Source organism: Carex rostrata, chromosome 1 (assembly GCF_964058835.1).
Source record: "Carex rostrata chromosome 1, lpCarRost1.2, whole genome shotgun sequence".
NCBI lineage: Eukaryota > Viridiplantae > Streptophyta > Magnoliopsida > Poales > Cyperaceae > Carex > Carex rostrata.
Window position 1 is genome coordinate 6,548,340 of NC_135918.1, and position 25,274 is coordinate 6,573,613.

The following is a 25,274-nucleotide window of genomic DNA, read 5'->3' on the forward strand; positions in this document are numbered from 1 at the left end:
CCTATGCTTCTCTTTCTTTTTTTAACAGCTGTCCTCCCTGGTACCTCACTCAACACAATTGAAAAGGACGGCCCGTATTTACTTTCAGCGGTGCTTGCTCAGGATGACTGAGGGGGGCGGTATTATTTGTGCTTTGAGATTCGTGCCAAGTTAAAAAGAATAAAATTTGGACTGTCTGATTCAATTGTACTCAGTCCGGTAACCTGAGGGAATGTGATATTCCATGAGCAAAACCTCCCGAGTGGGATAGGCTAATGCCAGTCTATTGGCGTGCGAATTCGGAGAGAGCAAAACATCCATAGATTTTAACAAATTATCAAATAATGCATGTTTGCAATTGATTAGAAAGTTTTCAATAGTATTCGTACTCGATTTGAAATTTTTATTATGGATATGGACTATGAATATTGTGAAATCATACTGTTTTTCTATAATCGGGAAGGTAACATGTTCCGTTCTGGCCATAAATTTTCTTTGTTAATTAATTACTTAATCGAGATTAGCGGGTTGCTGATTAATGAATTAGTTTGAAGTTCTAGACCTGTTAATCAAGTTCATTTTGTAAATCAGATGGCCGAAGACTCTTGCTTGAACAAGTTTCTTGTTCGATTGCTATTAATGAACCTATCGTACTCGATCTATGATCAAGCATCAGGCAATTGGCCACTGGAAAGATGGGGTTTAATTGTCATGCGTGCCTCTGCCTCACTGATAACAGCGTAGGACATTAATTGGGCACTATTGAAGTGGGTCTAATGTATAGCTTGCCTATGCATACCCCTCCACTAAATTTGCAAATGCACCACCATATATTCAAATCCCACACACAAAAATGCGTTCACACACTTTTAAGCGAATTGCCAATATATTTACCAAAACTTCCATTATAAATAGAGCGCCTCTCCTGTAAGTTTTGCAATAAACCGAGCTGTTAGAATAAAAAAAAATACAGAAAGATATATACCAAAAATGAGATACACAAGCAAAATGATCACCGCCCCATTAACAACTTTCCTCCTCATCAGCTATGTTCACTATTCTGAGGCGTACATTTATGATGGCAAACTTGTCAATGTGTGGAACCGAGTTGGAACAGATGTGGACGAATTTCAGATGGACTCCAATGTACACCGCCGGATTCTTGCTGCAGAGGTAGGCAACGGAGCATTACATCCAGGTCAACCAGCATGCGTTGGTTCTTGTCCTGCCAGGGGGGGTTCTTACACACGGCCATGCGGCGACAAGACCTATTGTCCCCACCAGTCAACACGACCAGCTAAATAATCACCCTTGAAGTACTCCTTTCACTGCAATTGTGTATTTGTATTTTCGCATTCTTTCCTTAAGTTTCAACCACGCATCATGTCTGCGTCAGATGTTAAGAAGCTGTAAAATGTTCACTTATATCGCCTAATTAAGAGTTCATTCGTCACTTTTCTTTTTTCTTCATTTCCTTTTATCGCCTAATTAAGAGTTCTTTTCAGTTTATTCTAATCTTCCTTGCATTGCATAAATAAGATAAATCCGAGACATGACCGGCTACTCATGAGCAAAACGTCCCCAATGGGATAGTAAGTATTAGATGATATGATTGATTATATTCATAACAGAAGTTAGTTATAACTAATTCTGTTTTAGTCTTACTGTTAGGACTGTGGTTAGATTAACCCATGCTGTTAGAACTATAGTTAGAGATTAATCAAGCCACTGTGTGGGCTATAAATAGTGATGTAATGACACTCTGTAAAATTACAATTGACGAAATAAAACGATTCAATGTTCTTTCTTTTCTTGCTCCTGTTTATAAATAGGCTAGTGCCAGTCTATTGGCGTGCAAATTCAGAGAGAGCAAAACATCCATAGATTTTGAATAAATTATCAAATAATGCATGTTTGCAATTGATTAGAAAATTTGAATAGTATTCTTATTCTATTTGAACTTTTTATTATGGATATGGACTATGAATATTGTGAAATCATACTGTTTCTCCTATAATCGACAAGGTAACATATGCCGTTCTGGCCATAAATTTTCTTTGTTAATTACTTAATCGATTAGCAGGTTGCTGATTAATGAATTAGTTTGAAGTTCTAGACCCGTTAATCAAGTTCATTTTGTAAATCAGACGGCCAGAGACTCTGGGGGCAGGAAATTCCTGCCCCCCGGGGGGACAGACGATTTGATTTCTTAATTGTCATGGGTGCCTCTGCCTCACTGATAAAAGCATCGGACATTAATTAATTGGCCACTATTGAAGAGGGTCTAATTAATGTATAGGTTGCCTATGCATGCCCCTCCACTAAATTTGCAAATGCACCACCATTCAAATCCCACACACAAAAATGCGTTCACACACTTTTAAGCGAATTGCAAATATTTTTACCAAAACTTCCACTATAAATAGAGCCCCCTCCTGTAAGTTTTGCAATAAGCTGAGCTGTTAGAACAAAAAAAAAATACAGCAAGATATATAACAAAAATGAGATACACAAGCAAAATGATCAGCGCACTATTAACAACTTTCCTCCTCATCAGCTATGTTCACTATTCTGAGGCGTACATTTATGATGGCAAACATGTCAATGTGTGGACCCGAGTCAGAACAGATGCGGACGAATTTCAGATGGACTCCAATGTGCACCGCCAAATTCTCCAAGCAAGTAAAGTTTCAGATGTAGACTACGGAATATTAGATCCAGGTAGAGCAGCATGCCTTAAAGGCGGATGTGCTGCCAAGGGGGCTCCTTACACAGATCCGCAATGCACCAATGCTCACCATTGTTCCAGCCGCTCAACAAAGGCTAAATAATCACCCTTGAATTACTCCTTTCACGGCAATGTGTATTTGTATTTTCACATTCTTGCCTTAAGTTTCAACCGCGCATCCTGTCTGCATCAGATGTTAAGAAGCTATAAAATGCTCACTTATGTATGAACTGGTCGCTGGTGGAGAGAGCAAGTGTTTCTCTTGCCGTGCCAAAAAAATAGACCATGAGCAGAGATTCTTTTTTTTTTTGAAATAGTCATGAGCAGAGATTCTTAACGGTGTTTATTTTTGTTGGTTTAATTACTTTCGAAATGAGTGTTTGTACTCTTGTTGCATCTTTGTTTCATTGGCGTATTGTTGCATGTTTTCATCAATATATGTAACTGTTTCATCTAAGGTGGTTGTGATTGATCAAATCTTCAGATTTGATTTGTTTTCTCTTACTCATTCGTCAAATTATCAAATATATTTGTCCGGTTTCATTTTCATATCGTTTCAAATTTGCACTGACCAATTTCAGTTTCTAAAAGAGGAGCATCGCGAGTTTAAAACATTGTTTAAAAAAGGCACCGGGGTCCAAACGGAAGAAAAGGAAAGACTAGATACTATTTTTTTTTTGGAATCATGACAAAAACTGCTGCACAAATCTTCACATGGAATTCCCTAATCTCAATTACAAATTCATCTCAAAAGCATCACAATTTAAAGACACTTGTTGCACAAAAATAATAATGAAATGAAGACAATCTAAAAATAATAATGAAACTTAGCGGATTACATTTGTTGCGCACAGCACATCTTTCTTCTCTATCATTTAATTTTATAGGGGCTCACAAATTCTGAGTAGAACAATGTCATTTATTATTTATTTCATTATTTTCCATGCTACATGTGCTTTATGAAAACTGAGCAGTCTTAATGTGTTGGTTCACGTGCTCCACACCCATTCAAATGAAGGGTGTCTTCTTCTCCATATTTTATTTGGAAATCAACATAAACTTGTCATTAAAGAAAAAACACAGAGAAGAAAGATGAGAGGACGAAATTGAATGCCAAAATCTAGTTAATTCGTTGTACATAGAGAATGAGAAACATAAACTCAGGGCATTCGTTTCAAATTCAACCTTTTATTTTAAAATGTAGGAATCTCAATAAAAGTTATTCTTTATGTACAAATTTCAAAATAAATAAAAAATTGAATTTGAAATAACAGAGTCTTTGAAAATCCTTTGGATCGCAGCAGATTTATTTCTTTCAAATTTGCACTGACCAATTTCAGTTACCAAAAGAGCATTGCGAGTTTAAAACATTGTTTAAAAAAGGCACAGGACCCAATAACCAATTGTGCGTCCTGATTTTAAAGGGTTTGGGCTGAGATATAAGTTGAAGAATTCTTGTGGGCTCTTGATGAAGGGTTTTATTGGGCTCAGATATTTAAAGGGCTAGCTAGTGATTGTTTTTAAATGCAAAAGGATCCGTATCTTCTGTCATTCAAAATTCAACTGCCGTAATCTCTTAATTTTTCAAATATCCAACGAAATAAGAATTAGTCACGAGATTTTTTTTTCCCTCCCCTGATCCTTCCCTTCCTCTACTCTCCATCCAAACATGATGTAAACCGACCAACCCATTCTGTCTAACTCCGATCTGACTCGAAAGATACAAGTATGAATTTTTATTCGATCATATATGTTTTATATTCTTATAAACCCGACAAAATCACAAATTGCCTTTTTTTTGTTGTTATAGAGATGTATCAATCATAACCAAAATAAAAAAAAAAATGTACATATGTTCTGGTTTTCGTTCGTTTTACTTGAATAACAAAAACTTATCTGGGCTGAGATATACTTTGTGAGCCTATTAAAATGAACAGGCTCTTCTTGGGCTCAGACACCTAAATGGCTAGCTGGCGTTACGCTTTAAGCGAATATGATGGGGTCCGTAAGTATATATCTTATGATGATAATGGGAATTATTGGTCAGGGTAAGTTTCTTTTTTTTTTTGGTTAATCCAGCTATTAAAATGCACAAATGTTTCAAAATAAAGCAGCCTCACCTAACAGGAAATCCATTTTCAAATCGGAATTTTAATTTGGGCCATCAATAAGCTACTTTTCCCAAAGTGACTGTGACCGTTCGATCAGCTGGATAGTCCGGATTTACACAAGAGTGTTGTCTAGGTATCTAAAGCAGCAGAAAAAATTCTCACACAAATAGGCATAGAAACATCTTATGTTCAGCTGTTCATATACGATAGAGGTGTGGCAGGGCATAGCTATTTTAATGGGGATGAAGTTGATGAATAGAGGTTAATCTGTTCAAGATACATGGCATGGATCATGGTCACAGTTTCGTTCAACTTCAGGCGGTGTCGAGAAGAAGGTATGGGCAACATGGTTTTTGGCAACAATATGGTGCATTTGGAAGCAGAGGAATCAAATTGTGTTTGAAGGTCAGGCTTTGCCCACAAGAGTATTATGTGATAAATTTGTGGAAGCAGATTGCAAGCTATGGTAAGTGGTGTAGCAGTCGGGGAATTGATGCGAGCAATCTAACAGCAGCCTTAGAGCCCTTTATTAGCCACAACCAAGTTCATAAAAAAAAAAAAAAAAAAAAAAAAAAACTAGGCATAAAAACCTTTCATTTTGATATAAAGAATTCAACTGCTACCTTGGGTAAATTCTACAGTTGACGAAATAAACTTTATTATCTATTCGTCTCAGTCACAGCTTCAAAGCAGGAGCAGATGCAAGAGATGCAGGATTTTTATCAAGATAGGAGAATAAATTATTGAATCAGATTTAAATAGTTAATTAAATTTAAAATCATTATATAATCAAGTACTAGATAAAACATGATAAAAAAAAGAACAAAATAGTATTTGATTGCATAATAAAAAAATGACAAAAATATTATCTTTTTACATATTAAAAACCAAAAAATAAGACTAAATATATAATTAAGTTGATGAAGAGAGCTATACGTCAATCAATTAGGGTTTTTCCTTTGTGTAATTGTCTCTCTGCATCACTAAGGAGAGATAACTCATTAATTTGGGTTATATCTCTAGTTAGATTTTATTTTTTTTGCTTTATGTTTTTGGAAAACAATTTTGGGTTGCCGTTAATCAATTTGGACTGCGCACATAAAAGTACAAATACAAATTGTGGTGTTTCAAATTATAGTTTCAGTATAGGGCATTTATTTTTTCAGAGTAGAGCAAGAACTCAACATCTAATACTCTGATAACTATTTATGAAATTTCTGAGTAATTGTCCTACTCTGCAATATGCTGAGTCTACCCCCTGCTTTAGTGTTTATGATTTCACACTTGTATTACCTGATTTCTATGATGGCTTGCTCCTATCTATATGCTATAGTTTTTTTTGTTATTTGTGGTCAACAAGGAGATCATATTTACGGTCAAGTTAAAAATGCTCACTCAGATTTTAAATTTTTTAATTATTTATATTATAAACAAAAAATATTTGTAATTTTATAAATAATATATGATAAATATCATATTGTTTGTACAATTTATTAAATTTAATTGTAAGTTAATTAAGTATCAAAACAAATTAATTAAAATATATAATATGAAGATTATATTATAAAATTTGAACTTGCAAGATATGATTTCCAGCAAAGAAATATGCATTGGAGAAATCGGTAAAAGAGAAATGCCTACTTAATTTTGCACATGGACCAATTCACGTCCGAAATCCTAAAGAAAAAGAAAAAGGAACTAATTCTTGCGCCCCCCCCCACCACTTGAAAAAGAAAAGGGACTAATTCGTGTGCTGCTTCCATGTTTCAATGGTAGAAAGGGAAGAGAGGGAAAAAAAACACTCTCGTTGGTGAAACAAATTAACCACGTCATTATCAGTTTCATCACAACACATTACGAATATGTAACGGCATGTCATATATATCAGTTACGTAATATGATGTGTCTTTCTTCGATTGAAAATAACACGTCACACAAACTAAACCAATCACTAAGTCACATCAATTTTGTCAAACCGATTTCTTATTTTAGTTTATTTTGTAATATTTTTTAACTTTGATAACAACTACCAAATTACAGTAAATAGATGTATTTAAAACTACTAACATTCTCCTAAACCTCATTACACTACACAATATTTCTCATCTCTAACTATCTCTGTCCAGCGCTATCAACACGACCTCGTCTACAACAAGATAATTACAATTCAGTCTCTTCTCGAATTCTGACTACAAGTACCACCAGATGCTAGAGTGAGAAAAATGGCACGGCGGAGCCGGCTCCATCACGGAATGACACGTGTGACTGTTCCGTGCCGTGACCATTCGTGTGCCATGACCATCTATTGAAAATTTGGCACTGTACGACACGTCACGCGAGTCACATGTAATTAGGACCGTTAGGTTTTAATCAAATGGTGAATCTTGAATGAACTAACTTAAATTATGAAATAGTTAAACGTGACCAGTTATGTTTGGACACGGTGTGACTCGCGTGCCTGGATCACCCCTCGATATTTTGATCACCGCACGGCACGTGTCACTATTCACTTGATCACGACACAGCACAACACGATATCAAAGTTACAACGTATTAGTCATGGCACGGCACGACACGGCACGTTTTTTTCCACTCTACCGGATGCATTCTCTTCCTTCTGGAGATGGTCTCATTCCTGTGCTTCCATATACTCCACAAAACCGCCATAAATATTGTAGTCCAGATTCTCTTGTTGTCTTTCACCACTCACTTATATCCAACCCATGATTTGTCCTATGTTTTAGACATCTAATCAGCACGGGTAATGAGCAGCCCCATACAATCCCTAACTTTTGATGCATACCAGCACTGGAAAAGAATATGAAATGCTGTTTCCAGAGAATAATCTTGATATACTGCATGCTCTTTTGAAGCATATTTTTTTTTCTTCTATGAATTAAGTTAAAAATATGAAAATAAATCGTAATTCCCCGTGACTAGTCCGGTCATATTTGATCACACATTCACGTGACGTAGTTGTCTTTCACTATTATAGATACGTTATATAAAAGATATTTTGACAGCGTATTAATCACGCCATGTCACGTTTTTCACCCACTACTCACGCCCTCACTAAAGATTTTTTTTAGAATGTTTTGCTTGACTATTATCGGTCAAATGTAGTGTAGAGAAGTGAGTGGCTTTTTCTCATTTGTAGAAATTTGCAAAATTAAATAATTCAACGCAAAACTATTTATTTTAATCAAAGTTTAATTAAAAATATTTTTTATGAAATATCATGATAAAATTTAAATTACAGGAAGCACTTATTTTATAACGTTGAACCTAGATGAATTTTTCTTACGCTCTTCGCCACAAAACAAAACAAAAGAATTATAGGCTCAATACTCAATAGTGTGTTCAGAGTTGGGAACGGAAGTTATTGAATCCGTACTTAATCCAATATGTGCACAAATTAATTTCTTTTATTTTGTTAGCTATAACAGATAGACTTAATACATTGCGCCGACAAGTCTGTTTCCAAGATTTTTATTCAGTTTTTTTTTTATTATTAAAGCTGATTTTAAATCAGGCTTGATACTTGACATTCTCGTGCTAGGTTGCTGATGAATTTGGTAGTTTCACTCTTATTCCAGGGAGCGAGTTTGGCAATGTCAAGTTTATTTCTTAGATGAACAAGTAGGAAAATCAATTAAAGCATGAAGTGGTTAATTAAGTTCATACTTTCTATAATTCAAATTTTATCATAAATTTTCAAAATAATTAAATTTTGATAAAACAATTTTCTTGGCAAGTTTATCCCCATTATGTTTTGATAAAAATCATATATAGAACGCAAAAAAAAAAAAAATTGATCCTTTTGCTAAGAAAATAACATATATAACAAATGTTGAGCATGCATTGTTATTAAAAAAAAATTGACAGAACAAGTCCAACAAAAAAAAGTACAACCCTTTAAAGGATGGTATTCGCGAGTACAATTTTTTTTGTTGATAATTACTTGATAGTAGAGTATTAATTATACCCGTTGCGGGTAGCCCGTGCTCTGCCCGCCCGTACTCTATGCCCAGGGTATCCATGCCCGAGCCCAGGTATAGGTCGGGTAAACGGGTACACGAGTACGAGCAAAAAAGAGGCCGGTCACCCTTTTTTGGACAAAAACCCAACCATACCTGGACCGACCATATCCGTACCTGACCATATCCGTACCCACATACCCCTGTACCCGTACCCGTGCCCTGCCCCTATACCCGACCCACTTTAATTTAAAAATCAAAATTCAAAATTCTCCACTTCCCTCCACTTTAATTTAAAAATTAAAAAAAAACAGGAAAAAAAATAGAAAAATAAATAAATAAACCGGACGGGACCGCCCTGCCCCTCAAGGGTACAATGGGTATGGGTATAGGACGGACAGGACACGGTTTTTGAAAAAAATACCCGGGGTACCCTACCCGAGATACCCGTCATATCTGTGCCCGACCTCTACCCGTGCCCGTGCCCGGGTATGCCTGGCCCGCCCTGCCCCTACCCGAGATAAAAACACTACTTGATAGTTGATAGTGACCAACTACCAACCTGCATATCTCAATTTAAAGTTTAACTTTTTTATTAAACAGTTTAAAATTATTGTAGTTGTGCAAATCTTCGAAGTTTTGCTGCCAGTCACTTGATTGTAGTTAGAAATATACGAGGTTCATGTGTGACCGTGAACACCGATAAAGATGAGACGTAATCAGAGAACTGTAGATAACCCACTCAAACAAAGAAAAAGGAGAAGTTTTTGGCATCTATACCATACAAAAGTGGGAACATTTTGGGTCCGATGGACTCCGTGTCCACATACCGAGATCTGCTTGGGTCCGATGTCCATTGGATCCAAAGTGATTCCAATGAGTTCGGTAACCGTTGGATCTGCTTTAGAATTTGTGTATATGGATTTTAAAGCAGATGCGAAATTGTAGGTGCGAATCCTAAAGCAGATCCGACGGTTAGCGAACCTATTGGAACCACTTTAGATCCAATGGACATCGGACTCAAGCTGCTTCCCCACATACCCGGCTCTAAAGCATGGCACCTAGGATGATAGTTCCGAACTTCAAATTTTAGAGGGGTCTAAAAAAAATTAGTCTATATATATTAAAATAAAAAAAATTAATATGTATATATTAAAAATAAATAAAATATTATAGCGCAAACTTTGTATATATAAAGGGCTCAAATTTTTATATAAATAGATATAATATATTGACATACTAATAAAAAAAAGTTGTATATATAAAGTGTCTAAACTTTTTCTTCCGTTTTGAACTTCGAAATCTTCAAGACCGGCTCTGCGCGTACCTCTAATCTGTTTTAAATTTTGTGTGCATGAATATTGAAGCAGATGTGCACGGACATTGAAACGAAACGTAGTGGAACCCATCCAATAGACCTCAAACCCAAATTATTCTCTACAAAAACTCAAAATGAAGGGCCAGGTTCTCTTATATTGTACAACACTTCATTATAAGGTTTTAATAGGAGAAGGGGACGGTTCAATGAACATCGAATCAGTGTCCGATCAGAATCATTTGATCCATTTAAAAAAAATTGTGTACTTAATCTGTACAAATTTTAATGGAAATAAAACAGTTCTAATCGAACATTAAACTAAAATTAATATAATACCCATCAAATGATTCCTCTAGCAGGATGTGTGCCATCAATAAACAGCAGATGGCAAAAGCATTCCCAATCAATAGCATTTAATTAACCATGAGATCTGAAATTGGCAAATAATATCTGTATTATTGCACATTTATTTAGTGAAATAAGGTACTGAAGTAGGCCTACGGGCTGTCAGGAAAGCAAAAAAAAAAAGATACTGAAGTGGGCCAACAGGCTGCCTGGAAAGCTAAAAAAAAAAAAAAAAAAAAGGTTGCTGAAGCAGAACCCAAAGTGATAAGGATATTGTTTTCTTTTATTTGGGTGTCGGTCGCTCTTTTTATGCGTCGGGTGGAGCGAATATTTTTTGGTTGGCACTTGGCAGTAGTAACAATGTTACCTATGGGTAGGGGTGTCAATGGGTACGATACGGGTCGGGTGGAGATATTTTCATACCCGTATCTGTTATGATAACAAAAAAAAATCTCTACCCTTATCCGTATTTTCGAATACGGTACGGATCGGGTAAACGGATAAAAATGTGCCATTAACATTTCAATTTGTGTTTTTGATAAAATATTTTTCAAAATAAGAAAAAATAATAATGAATACAACTAATTTGTATTATAAAAATTTAATAAAATACAAAAACTCTATTGTTCATGTATCATCTTCATACAAATATATATCTATATATAATATTTTTTTAATTATCTTATACCAAAACGGGTAAGATAACAAAAAAAATATATTACCCTTATCCGTACCCGATTAGCTAACGGAAAAAAAATCTTACCCTTACCCGTGTTTTCGGATACGATACGGGTCGGGTAAACGGGTAAAAGGGTGCCATTGACACCCCTACCTATGGGTTTATTCTCAAAAAAAAAAAATAGTAACAATATTTTTTTTATAATAATCATATTCATATTTAATTAGTATCTTCACATTATATTTTAGTATTTAAAAAGATGAAATGATATTTGATTTACAATACGGAAATACATTATTTTTAATAGTATTAAGCAAATTTATGAAGAGTTTATATATTAATAAAAAAAATCAATATTTTGATTTATTATTTATATTATAACCGAATAAAATATTCGAATTATACGTATACTATATCTGAATCAGAAATTGTAGGTAGTCATTCTCAAATTATAAACTTGTAGCAATGATTAATATTAATTGGGCAATTAATATCGAAGAGGGTCCAATGTATAGCTTGCCTAGCCCCTCCACTAAGACTAAAGTCTAAAGTTGCAAATGCACCACCATTCAAATCTCACACACTCTTAAGCGAATTGCCAATATTTTTACCAAAACTTCCACTATAAATAGAGCCCCCCCTCCTGTAAGTTTTTCAATAAGCCGAGCTGTTAGAAAAAAAAAAAATACAGCAAGATATATACCAAAAATGAGAGACACAAGCAAAATGATCACCGCACTATTAACAACTTTCCTCCTCATCAGCTATGTTCACTATTCTGAGGCGTACATTTATGATGACAAACTTGTCAATGTGTGGAACCGAGTCGGAACAGATGCGGATGAATTTCAGATGGACTCCGATGTACACCACCGGATTCTCCAGGGAAGTACTAGAGAGATAACCAAGGGAACATTCAATAAAGATAAAGGAGTATGCATTAGTAATTGTGCTGCCAAGGGGCCAGGGGATTCTAACACACGGCCATGCATCAAACAATACTATTGTCCTCCTTGAAGTACTCCTTAATTTCACTGCAATTGTGTATTTGTATTTTTGTGTGCTTGCCTTAAAGTTTCAATCGTGCATCATATCCGCATCAGATGTTAAGAAGCCTGTAGAATGTTCACTTGTATAAATAAACTGGTCCAGAGAGAAAGTGTTTCTCCGAGGCCGAGAAACTAGCCGTAACTTTGGAAATCAGTGTTTCTATTGTTGCATATTTTTTGTTTCATTGGCTTATTATTGTTGCATCATGCATGTTTTCATCAAGACACAACTGTTGTGACTGATTGAGTCTTCAGATGTGATTTTTGTATTTTCTTAGTAATTGTTCAAAGATGGATGTAATAGCATGGAAGTATGCTTCATAATTAAAAGGAGGAAGAAATGAGCCAAATTTTTTATTAATAAAAAATATATATATATATCAAAATAGGAGATCGTTTTTGAGTTTTATCGAGATATAGATAGACCGGGATGAATTGTCCCATCCATGAAACATGATTAATTATCCCTAATAACTGACCCCTTAAGCAGCTTAGCGGTGAAAAAAAAGAAAAAAAAAAAAAGGAAAAAGGCGGACGGGAATAACTAGGGGTGTCAATGGGTACGATACGGAGAGGGTGGAACCATTTTCATACCCATACCCACTAAGAATTGACCTTACCCATACCCTACCCATACCCGTTAAGAATTTGTCTTATCCTACTCTACCCATACCCGTTATGATTAACGGGTAACGAAACGGTAGTGGGCGAATAACGAAAATACTAATATAATGGTTCGGATAGCATAGGGTCAATTTTGTCACTTGTTACATTCTTTCTTCTAACTTTTCATTCTATCACGTTCAATTATTAAATATATATATTCATAGTATAACCTTGAGAAAGCGGACATGTGATGCAAAATTCAGACGCTAACACCTGAGCTGACATTAATGGATTACTCATTTGGACCAAACAATACATTATTGCCAGAAAATAAGGTGAGAATATATATTTCCTTTGAAACATGAAATATTTTCATTTGCAGAATTGAGAAAAAGAAAATAACGATGAATAAGGAATAAAACAAGGAAATGAATTCGTTGATATATACGTCTCCAGCGTTGATACAAGCATACGGCAATATGAAAAGAAGAAAAATAAATAAATTGGATATAATATTGATATATTTATATATAATATATTTCATATAATTACCCGTTACTCAACGGGTACGAAATAACCTTTACCCGTACTCATACCTGTTTATCTAACGAAAAAAAATCTTTACCCATACTCATACCCAATAAACTAACGAAAAAAAAACCTTACCCATATCCGTCTTATCGAATACGATACGGGTAGGGTAAACGGGTGTCATTGACACCCCTAGGAATAACTGTCCCGTCCGGAGTTAAAAAAATAAAAACAATTGAACCGTACCGTCTTTTTTTCGTTGGATACGTTGGACTCACTTTCTTCGTCCGTGGTTAAAGCGCAATAACTGACATAAGGGGATACAAATAAATAATAAGTGGTTTGTTTATAAAGCGACGAAGAAAGTGGGTCCAACGTGATCCCATCTTCTGCAGTTTTACATTTTTTATTTTATTTTTCATGGCAACTTTTATATATGCAGAGGTTACCTTCTCCAACGAAGAAAGTGGGTCCATCGGGAATATTTGTACCGTCCAATCTTTTTTTTTTCTCTCCGCTAATCTTAGCAGCTGTTAATAGTGATTAAACCCGGACGGGATAATTAGTCACGTTCCATGGACGAAACATTTAATCCCGGTTTACCTATATCCCGATAAAACTCAAAAACGATCCCCTATTTCGATATTTTATTTATTTATTTTCTATTATTAAAAAATTCGGAAGAAATGAGTGTGTCCGTTATCATATCGTTCTAAATTTGCACTGACCAATTTCAGTTGCCAAAAGAGCATTGTTAGTTTGTTTTTTGTTTAAAAATAGCACTGGGCCGAATGACCCGTTATGCTTCCTGACTCGAATCTTGCGACTTCTAGAAAATTTGGTCGGTCTGAGATATAAGATGGAGATATTTTTGTGGGCCTCTTAATGAACTGGGTTAAATGGGCTCAAATACTGGTGATGATGTTTTAAATGAAAATGGATCCGTATTTACTGTTAAGTCTGTTATTCAAATGCCGAAATTAATTTAGCGTTTAGAATTTTAATTTAGGGCAGTAATTAAGGCTATTTAATATATCTGTCAGTGGCCAATTGCCACCTGACCCTTAACAAAAAGATTTTTTCTATAATATTTAAAAAGGCATGCTCTCTCAACCGTTGCAATATGTTCTGCGCGAATCTCAAAGCTCAAATAATACTGCCCCCCTACGTCACCCCCAAATAAGCACTGGACACGTTGGTCACGCAAAATATGAGATATCTCAGAGGATACGCACTCATGCGACCAAGGCGTATGCAAAATAACATAAAATTTATCTTACTATTTATCTTAAATAATTTCAACTTTTACACCAAATATTTATTTTTATACAATTTTTTTTACAACATTGTTTCTTTATTTTACAATTATTATAATTTTTTTAACTTTTTTTTAAATTGTTTTTCTAAAACTAAATTAAGATTAAAAAATAGTTAAACTCGATCAAACACGACCGGCCACATAACTAACGTGCCAATATCATTCTCCATAAATCACTCTCATAAAAAGTCTTAACATAAACAATTGTTAAATACATAGAATTAAGCCTGCTAATAAGCCGAACTCAGCTCAAATTAAACTCGGCCAGTTCTGTCATATAACAAAAGAAGCCCAACTCAAACTCACAGCTAAAATGTGAAGAAAAAAGGCCGACTCAGTTTAATGGGGAGAGGGGGGTGTCCGATGGGCATCGGACCAAATCCGGTTCGATGGGGGTTTAAACCGTCAGATCTTCTTCAGGATTCGTGTGTATGGATTTTAAAGCAGACGCGAAATTGCGGGTGCGAATCCTAAAGCAGATCTGACGGTTTAAACCCCCCATCGAACCGGATTTGGTCCGATGCCCATCGGAAACCCCCCTCTCCCAGTTTAATGAGTTTGAACCTTCAGCTCGGCTCGAACTCTTTTTTTTTTAATGGTGCCAGGCAGAGGCTGCCAGGTATTTGTCATTTAAAATAAAAGAACATTACAAGGATTGTCAAAATCCCACCTTCATCCAGGGACGACTCAAATGCAGCTGCCTAACTTAAAAACCAAAATTACAACTCAGCCCCTAAAAAAGCATGAAATTAGATAAAGCTTAAATACTTCCCCTCCCACAAATAATAAGGCTCGAACTCCCGATTTTTTTTAAAATACCCAGACATTAAATAAAATTAATAAAAATACCCCCCCCCTCCCCCCCGCGGATATTATCCGCACTCCGTAATATTTATTCCCCCCCCCCCCCCCCCCCCCCCCCCGCGGATTTTTTCCGCGACCCGAGTCTTTTATTATTATTATTTTTTTTGGCACAATTTTTTGTTATAAATATGGATCAGAAGTCAGAGAGAGAAGGAGAAGGAGAAGGAGAAAGAGAGGAAGAAGAAGAAGAGAGGAAGGAGAAGAAGAGAGGGAGAGAAGGAAAAGAAGGAGACGTATTTGTTCAGCTGGTAAATCAGGTATGCACTGTTCATATACATATACGTATTTACTATTTATGTGTATGTATTTTATTTTCATGCACTGGTCATATACATGTACGTATACGTATTTACTGTTCACGCACTGTTCATGTACTATTCACACCTACTGTTTGTACTGTTTATGTACTGTTCAATTACTGTTGAAGTGCTGTTCCTTTACTGTTTAAATACTGTTCAATCACTGTTTAAATACTGTTCATTAACTGTAGAAATATTGTTCCTAAATACTGTTCAATCACTGTTTAAATACTGTTCATATATACTGTTCATATATACTGTTCATATGTATTGTTCATATATAATGTTCTCAACTGTTGACAATTTAAATCAGTAAAATGACCAAATATTTGACATTTATGAATGTAGTTCATTGGCCATGTCTATTGGAATTTCAGTACATTTTGGAGGGAAGTTCATAAATGATCAGTATGGTGTACGTTACTCCAAACCTCCAGTAAATACGTATTGGGTTGAAGAAAATTTCTCATTCGAGGAGTTGCATTCGGTTATTTATGAAGCGAGCGGCTACAATAGGAATCACTGGAAATTAGAAATACAGGCCCGTATGCTCCAAGCAGGAAAGTATCTCAGAATCACATTGCGAGATGAAGGAGCATTTAGAGGCCTGCTTAGGAAGGTTGTGAGGTTCGGTGATCCTCTGTTGGAAGTTTTTGCATGCCGAATTAACAGAGAGTCAGGAGCTAGATGTTCATCCCAAAATTTGGTTGTAGAAAATTATCAACCAAATTATGAACCACACACTCCTCTATTCGTACCCGGACCAATGCCAGTACTAGAACCAGAACCAGAAATATACAATAATTCACCCCAATCTCCACCTTTTATCCAACCCCAACCACAATGTCCACCTTTTATGCCACCTATATCCGTAGGTTCTCCATCCTTACCTGGACCTGAACCAAATCCTCACCCCAGACCGCCACCAGTACATGAAGATCCAAACGAGTCAGAATTTGAATTTATGAACGAGGTACCGGATGAGAATCTGCAAACTGGGGATGAATGGGGGGAAGGAGACTTGGATGATGAGGTAGATGAGGAAGATGAAGAAGATGAAGAAGATGAAGAAGAATACACACAGCCCACTATGAGGCAAAATAGAGATATGCCGTTAAGTGGTCGTTCTGAGACTCACCCGTTCCTAAACTTCAATGACACATCTGCTTTTCGAGAAGCAGGTGTTTCTTACTACGGTCATCGGATTGAATACAAGAGTGAGCTCGCAGCAAGCCAATTCTTCGCCAACAAAAAGCAACTAACGAAAAAGATCAGAGAGTACCATGTTGACAAGAACCAAGAGATATATACGAAGAGAAGTGACACATCCCGGCTGGAAATTAGATGCAGCACTTCGGGTTGTCGTTTTAAACTGAAGGCAAAAGCAACAAAAATTAGAGATACATGGAAGATAACTGAGCAAGACACGCCTCACACATGCACATCTGAGTACACCAGGACCGACCATGCACAATTGACGGCATCAATTATCGCAGATATTATCGGGACTAGCATTAAGGAAAACCCCACTATGAGCATCCGGAGTGTGGCAAACTGCGTAAGGGTTAGGTTTGGCAGTATAACCCCGAAGTACAACAAACTTTGGAGAGGTCGCGAGCTTGCAGTAGCCCGGCAATTTGAGAGTTGGAAAGAGTCGTACAACTTTATGAAATTATTACTTCTCGGGATATGTGACAAGAATCCTGGCTCAAGGCACCAATTTCGGACCAACCCGAGCTTCGATAAAGATACAGGACTGGTCAAGCAAGATGTTGTGGAATTCGTGGCCGTGGCATGGGCTTACGGACCATGCATCACCGCATTTGGTTACCTAAAACCGGTGATCAGTATAGATGCAGCCTTCCTTTCTAGGCGGTATGAGGGAAGACTTTTGATGGCTTGCGGCTATGATGCCGAGAACCAGTTGCTACCTCTAGCATTTGCAATTGTGCATAAGGAGAATGAAGATAATTGGGGTTGGTTCTTACATTGGCTTAGGATTAATGTGATTGGTGTTAATAGATTCGTATGTGTTATATCAGACCAACACAAGGGGATCAAAGCTGCATTGAAACCTGACTACGGATGGGACAGTAATAATTTTGTGCACAGGTATTGTATCCAACACGTTGCTGATAACCTTGTCCAGGCCTGTGGGAAGGACGCATGGTACGGAACTAGGTTCAAACTAGGAGCCAGGAAGAAGAAGCCAAGAAGGCTGAAGGAGATGTTCGAAGATTTCGCCATGGTATGTCTAATATTGTCTAATTTATGTCATTTTCGATTCTTTAAGATGCATTTTGTCTAATTTGACTTTGTTCTATTGCAGCAAAATCCGAGGTGTAATGTTTTTTTAGAGAGAGTGGGCAAAGTACGTCCTAATGATGTCATGGAGCAATCAAATTTTGATAAAATTTTCCAAACCTGTGATGGAGGATACCGATTTGGTATCATGATAACAAACGGCTCCGAGTCCCTTAACGCTGTCTTCAAGGAGAGCCGAATGTTGTCCGTGGCTGCACTTGTGGAGGAGACATTCTACAAGTGCAATAGTTGGTTTGTGCAGTGGCGGCAAGCAGCGATGGAACAAAGGGATGCAGAAAAGCCTTTTTCCAAACGGGTACATGATAAGATTGCCAAACGGTGGGTGAAAGGTACAAAAATGATGTCATCCCATACTCGCACGGCAAAGGTAAGTACGAAGTCACGGGCCCAAATGAATATGTTCCAGTAGTCCAAACGCAGGATGAAACTATGTCCATACTTCACAGAAGGTTCCAATATATCGTGACATTCGGGCCCAACAGAGCAGTAGAATGTACATGCAGAGGTATCCAATTAACTGGAATTTCGTGCGCTCATGTGTTAGCTGTCTGTCGCCAGAAAAACTGGTCACCCGACCTATTTGTTGACCACCGGTATAGGGTGGACTACCTTTTGAGTACTTGGAATGTTGTATTTGTTCCTTATGGCAATCCTGAAGATTGGCCTACGACCACTACCCCTAAAATTGAGTCAAACAAAGATTGGATACAGCGTGGTAGGAGAAAACACATCCGTCATGTAATGACCATGGATGAAATGCAAGGTAGGTGACAGGGGCACCGTTCTCGCCGTTCCACTACTGATAAGAAGAGTCGAGGTATGTAACATTCAACCTTGAAAAATGGTTACATTTCATTCCAATATTGAACAGGTTAATAAGTAACATATGTGGGATGCAGATGCTCATAACGCAGCAAATGCAGCAGAAAACGAGCGAGTCATGGCAGAGTCAAGCGGATCGCGAGGGTTGCGGCGAAGCACAGCCAGAAGCCGTACAGCTGACCGTGAAAATGCAACTATGATGTTTAGAGAGGCAATGGGAGAAAGACTGTCAGGAGGAGAGGCGGTTGGGATGCAAGGGCCTTCAGGTACTACCCAGCGAAGAAGGAGCACATCTCAAGCTGGAAGAAGGAGCACATTTGGCGCAGGACATCGTCAAGAAGAAGCACCCGGTCCGGATAGTGGAACTGTACTATCCAGAAGCACACCAGTGGACCCCTGTATAGCCACACCGCCGAATCATCTGCTACAGTCTGCGGCAGCCTCCCCTCACTGTATAGCTCCTGGTATGGAGTCCAGGTCACCTGCGTGTCACCCAGGCTCTGAATCTGTCCTCGGACCAGCCTGATACCTACTGGTTTTCCGTGAGGCTGGTTCCTGTACTGGTGATGTCCATAAAATTTCTTGCCAAATGCATGACAGTCTTGATTCGTCGGAACTCCCCATTCTGGCGATTCATTCATCACAGGTACCCCCACCGGTAGCCGTGACCATGCCCAGTGCTGCAGTAGAATTATCGGCCCGTACATAACCTTATTTTTCTTCTGTAATTTGAAGAATATTAGCCATCACAGAGAAGTTCAAAAATTTAAAATAAGATAGGAAGAACTTACTGACATGGCAACTCTGGTACAAGTTGAAGTAAAGATGTGCCAGGACTGCCTCACCCCAGTTGTACTTTCTCTCCGGCTCAAGGTCCTGCACCAGCTCCAAATACATCAGCGGGACGGTATCACCGCCCGAATCAGGGAACATAATAGAACCAAATAGGTCCATCAGGAAGGCCCGTGTGTATCTGTAATATTGAAATTAGAAGGCAACTCATTTTTCGGCATAAATTATAGTACAATATAAATTTATTTTCTAATAGTTTTTTGAGTACCTCTGAATCTCGAGCTCCGTGGCATGCCGATCCAGACCTCCCGCAAACAGAGCTCGCAGCTTCGTCTTCTTCAGAGCGTATCTGGACTTCCCATTATAATCTCGTATATCTCTTTCAGCTCCCAACAGCTCTGCGAGTCTGTCATTGATCATGTCGTCATCCTCCTCAGGGGGGTCAGATATGCCACCAACGGGCTCACCCTGGATGGGCAGACCCCATAGGACACTAACGTCCTGGAGAGTCACTGTCATCTCTCCGAACGGTAGGTGGAACGTCTGAGTCTCAGGACGCCATCGCTCCACTAGTCCTGCCATGGGGGACGCATTAATGGCCTTAGTCTCCGTCTCCATAATATCGACCAAATGATGCAGTCCCAAATTTTGCAGATACTGATCCATCAACGAGTAGTACTGTATACTAGGATGCCGACTCCTGGCCTCTACAATCTCCTCACTCTGTGTTGAAAGAAGTAAACAACATAAAACACTGAAAATACGACAACTCCACAAAATTTAAACTTAAAAAAGTAATCAAGTACCTCAACAGATGCCAGTGAAACTCGGTGCTCTGCGTGAGTCATCCATAATAGAGGACTGAAATGTTCCGTGCTGTTATTGGGAATTGGCTCAAGATCAGGGTCCGGTGGTGGTAATCTCCTAGGTCGTCCCCGTCCCCTAGCCGCCATCCTACGTTAAAAAGAAAATTAGACATGATACTATTGGGTAAAATACGCTAATTGCGGTAAAAATATGTTAAATTAGGCTAATATGCAAAAAAGAGGGTTATTCGGGTGAAATATGCTCAAACATGCCAAAATATACTCAAATATACTAAAATACCATAATTGCGGTAAAAATATGTTAAATTAGGCTAATATGAAAAAAAGAGGGTTATTCGGGTGAAATATGCTCAAACATGCCAAAATATACTCAAATATACTAAAATACCATAATTGCGGTAAAAATATGCTAAATTAGGGTAATATGCATAAAAAAGGGGTTATTCGGGTAAAACATGCTAAGACATGCCAAAATATACTCAAATATGGTAAAATATGCTCATTGCGGTAAAAATATGCTAAATTAGGCTAATATGCCAACAAAAAAAAAATTGGAGTAAAATATGCTAAAACATGTCAAAATATACTCAAATATAGTGAAAAAATGGAACATGATTATAATTAAAAGATATAGCTCAACTGATATTGAACTCAAGTGAATTTTCTGTATGAAAGTGAAAGCTACATTAATTCATTATTTCTAAATAAAAGAATGAAATATAGTATAATTACATGACTAAAAGAAAGGCCTTATCACTCAAATCTTCTTCTAATCGTATTAAAACCTCTAATAATCAACTAAGCACGAACCTCTAAAGAACCGATGTCATCTAATTCGAAAAGAAAATCACCCTTGAATTACTCCTTTCACGGCAATGTGTATTTGTATTTTCGCATTCTGATTGTCTTAAGTTTCAACCACGCATCATAATCTGCGTCAGATGTTAAGAAGCTGTAAAATGTTCACTTATATATGAACTGGTCGCTGGTGGAGAGAGCAAGCATTTCTCTTAGCTGTGTTTATTTTTGTTGGTTTACTTTGGAAATCAGTGTTTGTACTCTTTGTTGCATCTTTGTTTCATTGGCGTATTGTTGCATTGTTTCATCAATAGATGTAACTGTTTTATCTAAGGTGGTTGTGATTGATCAAGTCTTCAGATTTGATCATTTGTTCTCTTTTACAGCTCATTATTCAAATTATCAAATATATTTGTCCGGTTTCATTTTCATATCGTTTCAAATTTGCACTGACCAATTATTTCAGTTACCAAAAGAGGAGCATCGCGAGTTTAAAACATTGTTTAAAAAAGGCACCGGGGTCCAATGACCAATTATGCTTCCTGACTTAAAAAAAGGCACCAGGATGTAACCAAACAAATAATTTATATATGAAACAATGCCACTCGCAGGCGATTGTCATCCGGTGAAGTCCCGTGCAATGTAGGATATATAATGTTCGAAGTTCAAACCATCCGTTTTAATTTGATACGAATTTAAAAAAACTCCATGAATTTTAAGACAAATTCATATAAAATTTGACTCGACCGAGACTCATTCTATCTGCAAGAGATACGCACTCTGGCTCTCCGTCTCGATCGGACTCATGCAGAAAGCTCAGGACCAACATATAACCACCCGATCCCCAATCGATTCACCACTTGTTTTTTGAGATATATGTTACCACTTATATACCACTGTATCACGCTATAAGATAAGGAAATAATGTGTGTGGTCTTATACTAAATAATAAAATCATAATTGCGTACTAATATTTTCATATAGAGACAAGTAAATCACGTGGTATTTTGGTAACAAGTAGACACATCTTGTCGTCGACAAGAAGAACACAGGGGATGATATAAAGATGTAAAAAAGTCATGTTGTGACTTGTGACACAATATGTTTGTTGCGTCTTGTGATTATCTTTTGAGATAACACAGCATTGCATTTGCATATGAATTTGTCCAGTTACAGGACAACATGACACCGAATGTGACCAAGGCGTGAATATACGTGAACAAAATAATACATGTCTAATTAGTTGAGACTCAATTATCAGATGCAGATGAGCTGCCGTTTGATCTTGAATTGCATAGGAGGATCCTTGCGACCTCCCTCGGGTACCATTCATTGCATCCAAACGTATCTGCTTGCAATCTGAATTGTGGTAAACCAGGACAAAGCTACACTGGCAATCATTGTACCTATAAAAATCATTGCGGCCATTGAAGCTATTGCTACTGTCGACAGCAAATTTCAGCAATTCTTTGAAACAAGCAAATCGACACCGAGAAATATTTTAACTAATTGTATGAACAATAAACATGTCTGTTTGTTTTTGGGAAGTTATTGGGAGGTCTAAATCTTTATCAGATGCCTGTCACTAATTTATGATACTATACTGGATTTGTTCATTTTGATATGACTCTAAACCTATTTGAATTTCACGGATGATACTCCTATAAAAAAATTTAAAGAAACGATGAACGGTATTTAGAGGGGGTTGGCTTGTTGCATGTGCATAGTTCCCTTTAAGGTTTTGTGGCTGATTGGAGGGGGTAATGCGTTGGGGATTGGAGGGTTGGGTGAAGACATTGAATGGTAATTTCGTTTCTTGTTCGATGCCATTAATGCACTTGCTGTGTTCTGATTAATGGTATGAAAGGACTTGGTTTGAGTTTGGCGGGTTCTGCTGTTTTTTATAGTTGGGGGATGATAAATGCCATTAATGGCTGAAGTGACTTGGCATGGCTTTGAGAAGTGTTTAGTACCGTCTTCATTAATGTGGTACAGTGAAGAATGGCGTTTGAAGCAGGAATTATGATGATTGCTAACTCGGGAATGAACAAACTTACCTGGGCCAGAATTAATGGTGAGTGTACTGCATTCTTCTTTTTTGAAAAACCTCTGTTTTGTTTGCTGAGTCCAGTTGTTATGTCTGAGGTTGCCCGGCGTGAAAATGGATTTCTGATCTTTCCTTCCCATGCGCGATTGATGTCTCTGACGGCGGGGTAGAACCGTGTACCATCCCTCTCCAGTCTGGATGATTTGAGTTCTTGCCATGGAAGCGTAAGAAATCGCCTAAGAGATCGCTGCCTTAGCAGCTCTCCGTACAGGGATTCTTAACGGGTCCCTAGAATCCTTCCATTTTAGCAAAGATGATTATTAAATGACAGAGAGATTTGATTCTTCTTGTCTATCAAACTGGTTATCTCAATTCGTTTGTGCACAAGAAAGTCAAAATTGTACAGACGCCCATGAGGCCATGACAGGACCTCCAACCACACACACACACAAAACCACTTGCATGGAAGTTGAGAGTTTAGGTGAGTTTCAACTTTTTAACTCGGTACGTGGTGTGTAAAGAACAAAAATTAAATAAATATAAAAGAAAAGATATAAGATTACTAATTTTGCAGTGGAATTTCTATGATTTGGGTATAAATCATGTAGAATGTGACGAGTCGTAGAATTGGATGTTGGATGAATATTGTTATTATTATAATATAATATACGGGGTTCATGTCTAACATGGGAGGTGCAGGTTACCTAAATGAAAAACAAGGCTGTATTATTATCTATGAAACCATTTTCAAACCGAATGCGGTATCTGCATTTCAAATGGAGACGATATGCCTTCTCAGTGCTGTGCGAGCAGTGCTAAACCAGCATATTTCGGCTTGCATATTCTATACTGATGCTGAGCTTTTGGCTGAGACACTCAAACCACCTAATTTGATGCAAAAAATTCAGGCAGCCGATTGGAGGGTGTATGCAGAATTGGTTCAGATTGTAATTCTGCTACAAGAACATCAAGGTTTCTGTTGCTTTCACATTGCAAGAGAGGAAAACCAGATAGCAAATCAATCAGCAAATACTGCTCGAATCCATAAGTTTCATACGTAGGATACACCTATCCTCTCTTTCCAATTTACTTTGAATCACTTCCAACTAATTCCGCAGAGCTAGGTTGATAGTTATTTTTGAGTAAAAATGAGAGTCTTGTCCACATTTATATTAAAAGAAAGGATCTGTTACACAAGGGTGGTAACCACCAAAATAAAAAATTAATTTGAGCTCATAACAGTTGAGCTACAAATAAGTAAAACTGAAAATACGAAAGCAGTAAATTGAAAACATAATGAAACCGATTTAAAAGAAAAACTAAAAATTAAAAAAAAATTCTGTCGGTACACTAGCTGCTGGTACCTCAAAGCCATTGCCATATCTTGTCAGTATTTCTCCTTAGCAAATTATGAAATTTGGTCCCTGATTTTCCTGATATAATGTATGTCACCTCTTGCCCCACCTTTGAATTTTGCTGCAGCTTCTGATTTTTCTGATTTAGGCTGTGTTTGATTGCTGCATTTGTTCCATTGCACTGTTTTCTTGTTAACTGACAGACTGTTTTCTTGTTAACAGTGGCTTTATTCCCGATTATTTATGATTATTCCTGATTAATCGCTTGACTGTACCATATCCGTCCCAATAAATAACATTTAATTGACCATGAGATCTGAATTGGCAAATAAGATCTGCATTATTGCACATTTATTTAGTGAAATGAGGTACTAAAGCTGAACCCAAAGTGACAAAGATATTGTTTTCTTTTATTTGGGTGTCAGTTGCTTTTTTCATGCGTCGGTTGGAGCGAATATTTTTTGGTTGGCACTTGACAGTAGTAATAATATTACCTACGGGTTT